Source organism: Parasteatoda tepidariorum, chromosome 2 (assembly GCF_043381705.1).
Source record: "Parasteatoda tepidariorum isolate YZ-2023 chromosome 2, CAS_Ptep_4.0, whole genome shotgun sequence".
Classification (NCBI taxonomy): domain Eukaryota; kingdom Metazoa; phylum Arthropoda; class Arachnida; order Araneae; family Theridiidae; genus Parasteatoda; species Parasteatoda tepidariorum.
The window spans coordinates 26,142,481-26,155,582 of NC_092205.1; the positions used below are offsets into that span (position 1 = coordinate 26,142,481).

General features: G+C 26.3%; 1 long non-coding RNA gene across 1 annotated transcript; it reads right to left on the bottom strand.

The window, feature by feature from the left end:
* Positions 1 to 222: 222 nt before the first annotated feature.
* LOC107441306 (uncharacterized) lies at positions 223 to 6,178 on the bottom strand. Its single transcript, XR_001583723.3, has 3 exons — positions 6,047 to 6,178; positions 944 to 1,181; positions 223 to 449 (listed from the first exon to the last, which is right to left on the bottom strand). It is a non-coding gene; the product is annotated as an uncharacterized lncRNA (long non-coding RNA).
* Positions 6,179 to 13,102: the final 6,924 nt, after the last annotated feature.

Sequence of the window (13,102 nt, forward strand, 5' to 3'; positions counted from 1 at the left end):
TAATAGTTTTACATGATATATTTGTCGTAATTTGTTAGTTACTAATATTAGTTACGATTGACACATTAAATAACTTTTAATCACATTTCGCATTAATGAATAAATACCATGATTATTCACAAAAGGAAAAATATTTCAAATAATTCAAATTTCCTATAAGAAATTTACATAAAACTTTTGCAATAAAAAAATATCTTTTTTGAAATTTTAAGCATTTCTTACCTTTTTTCTTGCTAGCCAGATCATTTACTCATTCTATCAGGAAAAACTCTTCTAAAGAAACACTTTTCTATTATAAGTTTCATTTTAACTTTTAGTTGAGGTTTAGAATGTAACTCTGGGTTTTTGTTTCGGCTGTGACTTCGTATGTCGTCTCAAACAATTGAAACTAACAAGGTAAAGTTTCTTTTTCACTCTGTTTTTGCTTAATGAATTGAGAATCCAATAAACTGTTTCAAACAGAGAAAATAGAAATAAAAAGGATTATCATCATTCAGTAATATAAACTTTATTAAAACTTCCTACAAGATATTTATGCAAAACTAATGTTAATCACTCCTAAAATATTACTTTTTCATAAATTTTAATTCGATTTTATGAAATATTAATAAATAAAAACCATTATGAATCACAAATAGGAAAGATAATCAATTAGACTTTAAATTAATTAACATTTAGTTACTTCTAATATCAGTTATAATTAATAATAATATTTTTAATTGATTATATTTCTCTTAATTAGTAATTAATATTAATAACTACAAATAAAATTTTTTAATAAATTTATATGGCTTTTATTCTAATTTCGCTTTAATAAATATATACCACACTCACAAATAGGAAAAATATTTCGTTAGATAAATATTTAAATTTGTTTTAAAAAAAAATTTGCATATAATTGCATTAAAAAATTTTTTCTTCTCAAAACTAAAATATTAATTACCTTTTTTCTTGACAGCAGTTACTTTCATGACAGCAGTTACTGTATATGAAGAAAGAAATCATCTTAAAGAAAGACTTTTCTACTATTAGTTTCATTTTCACTTTTTTATTTAAAGTTTCAAATTCAACTCTCGGTTCTTGTTTCAGCTATGACGTCGAATGTCGTCAAAAAACAATGAAAACTAACAAGGTAAAGTTTCTCTTTCACTCTTGATTTGATGAATTGAGAGTCCAAAAGACTATTTTGAAGGGAGAAAGCAGAAATAAAAAAGTATTACAATGATTCTGAAATATTAAAGTTGTTTAAACTTCCTACAAGATATTTACTAATATTAATCACTCTAAAAATATGACTTTTTTTATAAATTTTTATTCTATTTCAAGAAAGTATGTATAAATAAAAACCATAAAATATCGCAAATAAAAAGGATAATCAATCTGTTTATTAACACTTATTATTTCTAATATTAGTTAAAATTGATAATAATAGTTTTAATTTATTATATTTGTAATTAGCTACTAATATTAATCAATACTAATATAATTTTTTAATAAATTTTAATAATCTTTATTCTAATGATCATTAGCACATAAAGACAATAATGAATCTCAAATAGGAAGAGTATTCAGTAATTAGTTAGTAATTCGAATTTATAATTAGAGATTTACATAAAACTTGAATTAACTTTTTAAAAAAATTTCGAAAATTTTTTTAACATTATTTACATTTTTTATCACAGTTACTTACGGATCATTCACGCATTCGGAAAGCAAATGTAACATAAACTCCTAACACGATATTCATAGAAGAGAAGAAGAAAAATTAATTGAGAAAAACTTCTCTACTATTAGTTTCGTTTTCAGTTGTTTAGTTCAGGTTTAGAATTCCACTCTCGGTTTCCGTTTCAGCAGTCATGACGTCGAATGCCGTCTGAAAAAACAAAAACTAACAAATTATCTCTTTCACTGTGCCTTTGTTCGATTAAATGAGTGTTTAAAGGCCCATTTTAAAGGATGAAAAAAAAAGAAACGCTTTTGCTTTATAAAAGAATGGTTTCTTATCGATTATAATTCTGACTGGTCTATTTTTATTTAATACTCGCAGAAAGTTACTCTTTTTTTCAAAAGTTAACATTTAAACTAATGAGTAATAAATTATTATATTTTTAAATAATTAGTAACACAGTATTTTGAGAAGTAAAAATGTTCTGATTCGTAAATGTGCATAATTTAAAATGAGTCTACATTAATTGAGTAAAAAATTCGATTTGCACAAAAGTAGTTTTCCTGTTGAATACACATTCAAACCTCAAAAATAAACTACATTTTTTAACTTTTTTTTTATTCGACATCAAACTTTGTTCTGAGAAAGTGATGGTTAATTTATAATAATTTTAATTATTGCTAAGTCAAAAAAATTGTTTTATAATTTTAGAAACATTTATATTTTTTCTAAAAATTAATAAAAAGATGAAAAATTAATTTTATATTCATGGTTTTGAAAGAAGAATGTACTTAAAAGAAATAAATAAACAAACAAATCAACAGAGAGTAATTTTGACATTTTATCTGAATTCACTTAGCCTTTTATAAATTTTCACGTCTCACTCATTTTAAAAATAACAGTTAAATCAATCTTAATTTTACTACACATCAAATAAAAAATATTTTTGTTTTGTATTTGTTTATTTTATTTAGACTCACTTATTTTAGTATACACAAACACAAATACAAAAAGAAAACGAAATCTATGGGAAAAAATTTGAAAGCTGTTGTTCAAATTACGCAGAAATGAAATGAATTACAATCATTTAGAAATATTAAAATTATTTAACTAATTTGCAATTTAAACTTCATACAAGATATTTACGCAAAAGTATTATAACTCACTGATAATATGCTTTTTTTATGAATTGCAATTCTATTCCAGGAAGTCATTAATAAATAAAAATCATAATGAACCACAAATAGAAAAAAATAATCAGTTATTAATATTGGTTACTACAATTCTTAATATAATTGATAATGATAGTTATAAATAATAATATTTGTTGTAATTAGTTATTAATATTAATCACTATTTTTTTAAAAAAATATATAAATTTCGCTTTAATAAATAAAGACCATAATGAATTACAAATAAGAAAAATATTATTACTTAGTAATTCAAATTACTTATCCGAAATTTACATAAAACTTGCATATTTCTCTTAAAATTTAAATTTCTCTTACGTTTTTTCTTGAAAACAATTATTCCCATATCATTTACAGTCGACGTTAAAAATAATAAAAATCTCTAACACGATATTTATATGAAGAAAAAATACTTCTAAAGGAAAAGTAATCTACTATTAGTTTCATTTTCATTTTTTAAGTTGAAGTTTAACTCTCAGTTTTTGTTTCAACTGTGACGTCGAATGTCGTCTGAAACAATAAAAACTAACAAGATCAAAGTTTCCCTTTCACTCTATCTTTGTTAGGTGAACTGAGAGTTGTAAGATAAATTGAAGGTCTAAAAAACTATTTCAAAGGGAGAAAGCAAAAATAAAAAGAATTACAATCATTCAGAAGAATAAAAGTTATTTAAACTTCCTACATTTTATTTACGCAAAACTAATGATAATTACTGCTAATACTACATTTTTATAAATTTTAATTTTATTTGAAGAAGTTATCAATGAACAAACACTATAATGAATGTCAAATAGGAAAAATATTCAATTAGTTTGAAATTTAAATTTCAAATAAGAAATTTACATAAAGTTTGCATTAAAAAAACATTTTTTTTTCAAAAAATGTAAAAATTTCTTACTATTTTTCTTGATAGCAGTTACTTCCAGATTATTCACACAGTTGGCGATAAAACATAATATAAATCCTCAACACAATATTTTTATCAGAAAAAAAAATTCTCTAAAGAAACACTTTCTTACTGTTGGTTTCATTTCACATTTTAGTTAAGGTTTAGAATTCAAATATCAGTTTTTGTTTCAGCTGTGACGTCGAATGTTGTCTAAAACAATATAAGTTAACGAGATCAAAGTTTCTCGTTCACTCTGCCTTTCTTAGATGAATTGAGGGTTTTAATAGACTTTTTAAAAGGGAGAAAGCAGAAATAATAGAAATTACAATCATTCAGAAAAATAAAAGTTATTTAAACTTCATACAAGATATTTGCGCAAAACTATTATTAATCACAGCTAATATGCTTTTTGTTTTATAAATTGCAGTTCTATTCTAGGAAGGCATTAATAAATAAAAATCATAATGAACCACAAATAGGAAAAATAATCAATCAGTTATTTATTAATATTGGTTACTACAATTCTTAATATAATTGATAATGATAGTTGTAAATGATAATATTTGTTGTAATTAGTTACGAATATTAATCACTATTTTTTTTTTAAAAAAAATTGAATACATGTCGCATTAATAAATAAAGACAAGATTGAATCACAAATAGGAAAAATATTATTACTTAGTTATTCAAATTTCTTATACGAAATTTACATAAAATTTGCTTAAAAAATTTCTTTTCTCAAAAAATTTAAATTTCTCTTACCCTTTTTCTTGAAAACAATTAGTATTGCCATATCATTCACACACTCGGCGTTATAAATAAAAATCTCTTACACGATATTTATATCAGGAAAAAATACTTCTAAAGGAAAATTAATCTACCATTAGTTTCATTTTCATTTTTTTCGTTGAAGTTTTGAATTCGATTCTCAGATTTCGTGGCAACTATGACGGCGAATGTCGTCGTCTGAAACAATAAAAACTAACAGGATCAAAGTTTCCCTTTCACTCTATCTTTGTTAGATGAACTGAGAGTTGTAAGATAAATTGAAGGTCTAAAAAACTATTTCAAAGGGAGAAAGCAAAAATAAAAAGAATTACAATCATTCAGTAGAATAAAAGTTATTTAAACTTCCCACATTTTATTTACGCAAAACTAATGATAATTACTGCTAATACTACTTTTTTTATAAATTTTATTTTCATTTAAAGACATTATTAATTACAATCATTCAGAAAAATAAAAGTTATTTAAACTATTATTAATCACTACTAATATGCTTTTTTTTATAAATTGTAATTCTATTCTTGGAAGACATTAATAAATAAAAATCATAATGAATCACAAATAGGAAAAATAATCAATCATTAAGTTATTAATAATGGTTACTATAATGCTTAATATGATTGATAATGTTAGTTATAAATGATAATATTTATTGTAATTAGTTACTAATATTAATCACTATTACTTTTTCTTAAATTAATACATTTCGCAGTAATAAATAAAGACCACAATGAATTACAAATAGGAAAAATATAACTAATTAGTAATTCAAATTTCTTATACGAAATTTACAAGAAAAAATTATTTTCTCTTAAAATTTAAATTTCTCTTACCCTCTCAGTCGACGATAAAACATAATATTTTTCATGACAAAAAAAAACTCGAAAGAAGCGTTTTCCTACTATTGGTTTAATTTTCAGATTGTTGTTTAGAATTCAAATCTCGGTTTTTTGCCTATTGTTGTGACATTGATTGTTGCTTATAACAATAAAAACTAACTAGATCAAACTTTCTTATAAAAGTGTTTGATGAATGTCTAAAAGAATATAATAAAGGGCTAAGGCGTAAATCAAAAGGATTACAATCATTCAGAAATATAAAAGTTATTTAAATTTCCTACAAGATATTAATGCAAAGCTAATATTAATCATAGCTAATATGATTTTTTTATTAATTTGAATTCTACTTTAAGTTGATAATAATAAATAAAACTATAATGAATCACAAGTAGGAAAAGTAATCAATTAGTTAATTATTAGCATAAGTAGTTATAATTTTTTTATTAGTTGTAATGAGTTGCTAATATTTTTACTACTAATATAATATTTTTTTATATATTTAAATAACTTTCATTCTAATTTTGTAATAACAAATAAAAATTATTATGAATCATAAATAGAAAACTGTTCTATCAGTTGGTATTTCAAATTTGTAAGAAATTTACGAAAAACTTACATTCATTAATTTCTAAAAAAAATATATTTTATTTCTGATTAAAATTTAAACGTTTCTTACCTTTTTATTTGATCATAGTCACTTCCAAATCATTCACGCAGTCGGACATGACATATAATATAAATTCCCTAACACTGTATTTATATCAGGAAAAAAAAACTTCTAAAGAAAAACTTTTCTACTATTAGTTTCATTTTCTCGTTTTAGTTGAGGTTTAGAATCGAATTCTCGGTTTTCGCGTCACGCGTGACGTCAAATATCGTCTGAAACAACTAAAACAATCAAGGGCAAAGTTCTTCTTTCATTCTGCTTTTGTTCGATGAGATGAATTGAGAGACTAAAAGACTATTTTATAGGGAGAAAAAAAAGAATATTTCTTATCGATTATAATTCTGGCTCTCATGTTTTTATTTATTACTTGATGAAAGTTCTTTTTTCAAAAGTTAACAGTTGAACTAATAAGGAATAAATTATTAAGTTTTTAAGTAACTAAACAGTATTTAAAAAGTAAAAAAGCTTCGATTCATAAAAGCGCATATTTGAAAAAATGAACCTATACTTAATGTCATAAAAAATTCGATTTGCCAGAAAGCAGTTTTCGTGTAGCATACACATTTAAATCTAAAAAAAGCTTTTTTTTTTTCATTCGGCATCGAATTTTGCTTTTAAGAAAGTGAAATTAAATTCATAATAATCCTAATTATTTAAAATTGGTCAATCCTAATTATTTATTTATAGTTTAAGAGAAACTGCATTATGGTTTTTATATAAATAACAATACCAAAGAATAATTTTATATTCATAGCTTTGAAAGAAAAAATTAATAAGAAGGATTGAAAGGACAAAAGAAGCATTACAGGAAGTAATTTTAAAATTTTATATGAACTTCACTTTATCTTTTATAACTTTAAATTACTCGAAAGTTTGGAAATCAATCAATTTAAAAATCAATCGGTAAAAAAAATTAAATCAATCTTTTTTAACAATATAAAAGCTAGAAAAAAATACTGTTAGAAAAAAGAATAAACAACTAAATAAAATATTTTTAATAAAAATAAAAATATTTTTATTTAGTTGTTTATTTTTTTTCTAACAGAAAGTCTTTCAAGCACACACACTCTAAAACACAAATACGAAACGGAAACAAAATCAGTTCATGGAAATATATCCAAGATCACTTAAAGCTGCGTCGATGTCGCAACTAAGAAAAAGTTTGACGTGAACGTTTCGTACAGCATGATTAGCGTACAGTATTAGCGTTTCGTCAAACACTTTGAAGCGTGAACGTATCGGGATCGAAACCTGTTTTTATCTGACAAGGAGAAAATAGGGCTGAAAGCCTATATATATACCAGTGCTCCAAAAGACTCAAAAATTTTACCCGTCCTCCTTTGAAACTAACCCGTAGCTTCTAAATAAATAAAAATATAATTTTCTCTTATTTATTACAAACATTTATATAAATTGCACGATGAATTAGTAGTTACTAGGATTACATTATACAGTAATAAAAGAAATACTAGGTTACTAATAGTAACCTAGTATTTCTTTTATGAAATAATTTAAATGACAAAGGTCAAGTTATCTGGAATGTCAATTTATCCGAGGGTACTGCGTTTTTTAAATGAATCAAATATGACGTTTGCCAGTTCCACAATCAAGCCAATGATTTACAGAGGTTTCTGCACAGAAATCTGAAAGGGGTTTTCCATTTAGGTTGATGTTCATAATTAATGGGATTTCTAGATTTAGAGGGTTATTTTAGAAGTGAGGCGCTAAACTCTTGTAAGATAACAAAAATTTAAAATGTATAACTAGCATTAACGGAAAAATGGCAGTCCGTGTTTGTTGTCCGCGTGGAATTTTTGACCGCCGAGGACGGAAAAGGGCAAAAACGGGCACGAAAGCATTTTTTTAGAGAAACATAAAATATCTGAAACTACATAGGTTTTTTTTTACAATTATAGCGAATGTATATAACTGAATCTTTCCTCAGAAAAAGTAAATATTGGTGAATAGTCGGAAGAAAATTTATTTAATCCTCCCGAAAACAAATTAAAATGGTTTCACTTCTTTTCCGTCTCGCTTTTACCCATGGCGGAGAAAACAAAATTAACCTCATTGATAATGGGGCAATAGCAGAAAATCTACCCAACAACAAGACGCTTGGAGTTTGAATCATGCGATTGTTTTTTCTTTCTTTTTTATTAAATGTATGTTGATAAATTGCTTTTTTGTTTACAAACACAAATTTAATTTTATTTTAATTATAAATATTACTCCAAATTTTTTTAATGAAAATTTTTTATATTTAAAAAGAGTATTAAATACAAATTATTTAGTAAGTTGAAATATTTTTAGTTACTAGACATTGCTTGTTATTCAAACAACAATGATAATTAAATCTTTCAATAAATGACATCGCTTAAAATAATATTTGTAAACTGTGGCTAAAATAAATAAAAAATTAGATTTTAAAGTAAATCCTCGAAAATGTATTAGTCCGGTACAACTGTGTGGCGTTTATTTTTATAGACAGGAAAAAAAATCTAAAAAAAACTTTTACAGAAGTAGAAGTATCAGTCACAGGTCCTTGGTTCGATCCTTGGGCCGGGCAAGGCCGACTCAGCCTTTCATCCCTTCAGTGGGTCGATAAAATGAGTACCAAGCATGCTTGTGTAATTAACTACAACTTTATTTGTTCNAAAAATTAGATTTTAAAGTAAATCCTCGAAAATGTATTAGTCCGGTACAACTGTGTGGCGTTTATTTTTATAGACAGGAAAAAAAATCTACAATTTTTTTTTACAGAAGTAGAAGTATCAGTAGAAATTTATTTACTGCGCTTTAGAGCTGTAAAACGAGCTATTAGCTGAGGTCTGGGAAACAGCATAGATTCCAGACATGCCAACACAATTTTAATCCTCTGCAGAGGGGGTGGTTCCCCTGTTTTGGTAGCCCGATGACCTGCACACGAAATCGAGCACTTTACGGTAGAACAGCTTAACCGTTTGACGCAGAATTTTTATTAAATATATCTGTCGTACTTTTTTCCAGTATTTTCTATTAGTGTAGGTCAAATAAGTGAAAAATATTATAATTAGCATTTTAATAAATTAGCACAGCACGAGACGCTGGCATGAAAAACAGCATGACAAACCGGTGTCTTTTTCTGCGTTAATGTGAACTCTTCCAAACAATAATTTTTCAAATTTTCAACTATAAAGATCTAAGAGAAACTATTCATTCATCATTGAAATTTCTTTACTTTAACTCAATTATTGATAAATTTTTGAGTATGAATGAAAAGAAAATTTCTAACTTCTTGCGGTATTTTATATTTCAGTACAAACATAATTCCGATAACCGAGCAGTTTTATTTTCAGTGGATATTAGAATGGGTTTTTTTTATAATTAAAAGAATACCTAAATATTTTTTGTCGTATTTAGAGCGTCAGAAATAAAAATTATAAAAGAAGCACCGCATCCCATCTATGGCAAAGGAACCGACAACGAGCGCCCTCGGTCCCTTTGCAGGCAAGGTGGTGCTTAACTTTAGTGATCTACTGGAAACTCCGTCTTATGGCACGGGATGTCACTGGAAAACAAGTGTTAAAAAATCTGCAGTGTTATTTGAACTAAATCGAAATATTATTTCCTGTGAAGATTACAAATATAAATTCCTGTGAAGACTCAATATATTAAAATAGAGCCGCGATGGCTCAAGGGATAGAACGTTTGCCTTCCAATGGTGTGAACCGGGGTTCGATCCCGGCTTTGGCTGGTCAATACGAATTCTGCATCCGGCTTGCACTGACCACAGTGACGTGAAATATCCTCAGTGGTAGACGGATCATGGGTTAGAGTCCCCTTGCCTTCAGGCAAACCGTTGGAGGTTCTCGTGGTTTTCCTCTCCATGTAACGCAAATGTGGGTTAGTTCCATCAAGAAAGTCTTCCACGAAGGTAAATTTCTCCCAATACTTGATCCAGGAGTTCCCTTGTCTTCCGGAATGGGTTCAAAATTACAAGGCAACGAAGTTGAACATTAGTAGTCGTAAACTCATAGATTGGTTCGGCTGTTCGACGGTTATAAAAATTTTTGAAATATATAGATATATATTAAAATAAAAACAGCAACTCACCGTCAATTTCTAACTGTAATTTTAAATAAAATGATAAAATATGGTTGTTACGTTTTTAAACTTTCTTAAAGGATGGATAATTATTTTTGAATGTTAATAAGGTATGTTTTTCGACAGATCAATTTCAAAATCGTTGTTCATGTTAACTATCATTTTTTATTATTTGTAAAAGAAGCCTAACAATTTTTCATTTTTAATTTTTCATAATTACAATCCAGGCTATTGCTTATAAAATAAAATAATTAGTAAAATTAATTTTAAAAAAATATAACTATTTAAGGAGACCGACTGGTTTAAAATAACAATTTCTACAAAAGTTTTGATTTAAGTTTTAATCGTCCATATTGAATTTTTGTTCACTAACTTTCTAAATCTCTTTAAACTGAGAATAAATGTTACGATTTCTACTTATTTTATTCGCATAAAATAATTTAAGTATTTTTAGCAATTACAAACTTTAAATGAATTTTTAGAAGAACTTTAATTTTAAGAAAATCTCTTTACGCTACGTTACATAAAATGTTTTTTTTTTAGAATTCATTGAAACTTCGTATGAAGGTTTTGTATGAAGACTATGTTTTGAACTAAAGTATAAGTGCGAATTTATTCTTTTTATCCTTAGAATTTTTCTTTTAAAAAAAACCAATATTGAAAAATATTATATTTAGTTCTATTTCATCGTATCTTAGAATTTTTTAAAAACGCAAGTTCCAAGCATAAGTAACCATTTTATTAATCGTAAAAATATATTTTGATATTTATGCATTATAATTTGATGTAGAGCTGTCAGCGTAATATAAAAATTTTGTAGTTTTAATGCTCAAATTTGCTCTTATTTTTAAAAAAAAATTACATAAATGTTTATATTTTACTTTAGATTTTTAATTTTAAGACCCCGGCTTATCAAAAAATAAATTAAAATTTTAATTAAGGCTGCATTCAAAACAAATTTGAGTCTAACCAAGACAGATATTTTAACTATTATAAGCTCAAAAGGTAAAGATTATTATTTTAACCATTATTGTTTTCTAGTGTAACGCTTTTTAGTTTATTTTTTACAAGGATACTAAAACTAGATATTAGAAACGGTGGGTACGGAGCACCCAGATAAATATTTACAGTCAATAAGGAGAAAAAGTAACCAAATTTAATTATTTTTCTTCAATAGAATTTTCAAAAATACAAGGAACAAAAATAACTATCACCTAGTATTGAAATAATTTTATTTTCTATTTTATAACACAAACATAACAGAATCTTGCGCTATCATTCAACATAAATAGTTTATATTTTTTGCATAACTTCTTATACACTTTATACAGATAATATGAGTTGATAGTTAAATTATGAGTTGGGCATTATAATTATAAGTTGATAGAAAAATGAGTTCAATATTTTTTCAATGACTTGAAGAAAGGAAAAAAAATTCTAAACAAGAAAAGTTAAAAGTTATTTAAATGCGCAAACCTAATAATGCACTACTATAAAAAAAACGGACTGTAAATATCACTGACATAATTTTTTCCTGTACCAGATGGATATTTTTTGTTCTTTGACTTCTACCGCTTTAGCTTATAAAAAGCAACCTGCTTTTACTTCAGATCCAAATAAAAATTAAGTTAAACTCTTTGTAAATTATAGTTGGCATCCCCGTTCCCAAAGAATTACAGAAAACCGACAAAAAAAATTACTCTGAATAGCTATACTGAAAAACCAGAAAAATGCTTTAAACTACCTGGGCCCCGGATCTAGCTTAGCCCATCTCCTCCTTTGAGCAAAACAGAACAAGAATAATGATATCACAACTGTATAAGTATCAAAATAATAATAATAATTCGGTGATGGTAAAAATTCGTGCCCGATTTATTAGCATTAAAAAAGGCTTGCTTGGTGTGATTAGTAAGGAATATGACAGTTCTCTTGTAAACTGAACAGATGTGTTTCAAGGTTACCCTTTCCGTTACCATGGTGACATCACTTCTTACTGAAGCGTACTGCAGTAGGAAAAAAGCAAAGCTTTTGGTAAGATCTGGAAGAAGGTAAAGTGTGAACAGTGTTTAAATTTTAGATGCCTATTCTATTTACAAAGTATGTAACATCAAATATAAGACTTAGTAAATTAATGATCTAAGTGACATTTCAGAAAGTTTGTGTAAATAAAGTTTTTACATAGACAATATGAAATTCAAATAGCACTTTTCCTTTATTTCTTGCCCGTAAGCTTCCAATTAGTGAAAGGATAATTAAAAAAAGCCACAATTTAAGTTTCTTATTACACTTGCAGCATCTTGCCTTAAGGCTGTTTTTTGAAGGCTCTGTTGTAATATGAAATGCTTTTTGCAAATATAATATATTTTTTTAAGCTTCTGTGAGTTTGCAACTGTTACTCATGACTGTTGGGTCAAGTTTAGCCTATCTAAAGCCAGCGCTGTCTATATTTATTATAAAAAATGGCGCAATATGTCAAAAGTTACTCCGATGCTGCATTAAAATATGTCAAAAAAATGAGTCAAAACTAAGACTAAGCAGTGATTTCGATAACTTTCATCTAGGTGGGAAAATGTCGCCAAATTAGGTTTTTTTTCAAAAGTTAAATAACTTTTAAAATATTTAAGTTATTTGTCTGTTCCAAAGTCCAGATTATTCTACACGGAAATTTTTATATCATATATTAGTATGTATATACACATTATTTAAAATCATCACATTGCTTCAAGTGTAAGGCACTTTAACTATAGTTTTTCGTTTCCTTGGTGACTGAGCTTCGAAAAACAGCGTTAATGAATTTATCTTGGCTTTGGAGCAAACAATTGGGTATACTATAGCCTACGTCACAGGTTGTGTTATTCCTACTAAATTTAACGCATGAACGGTATTTTCTGCGAGCCTAACTTCAAGCCACAAATAAACAAACGAAGTGTTTGATCGTTTAAATAGCTGCTCGCCAGATTTTATTGCATTATAAAGAAAAGT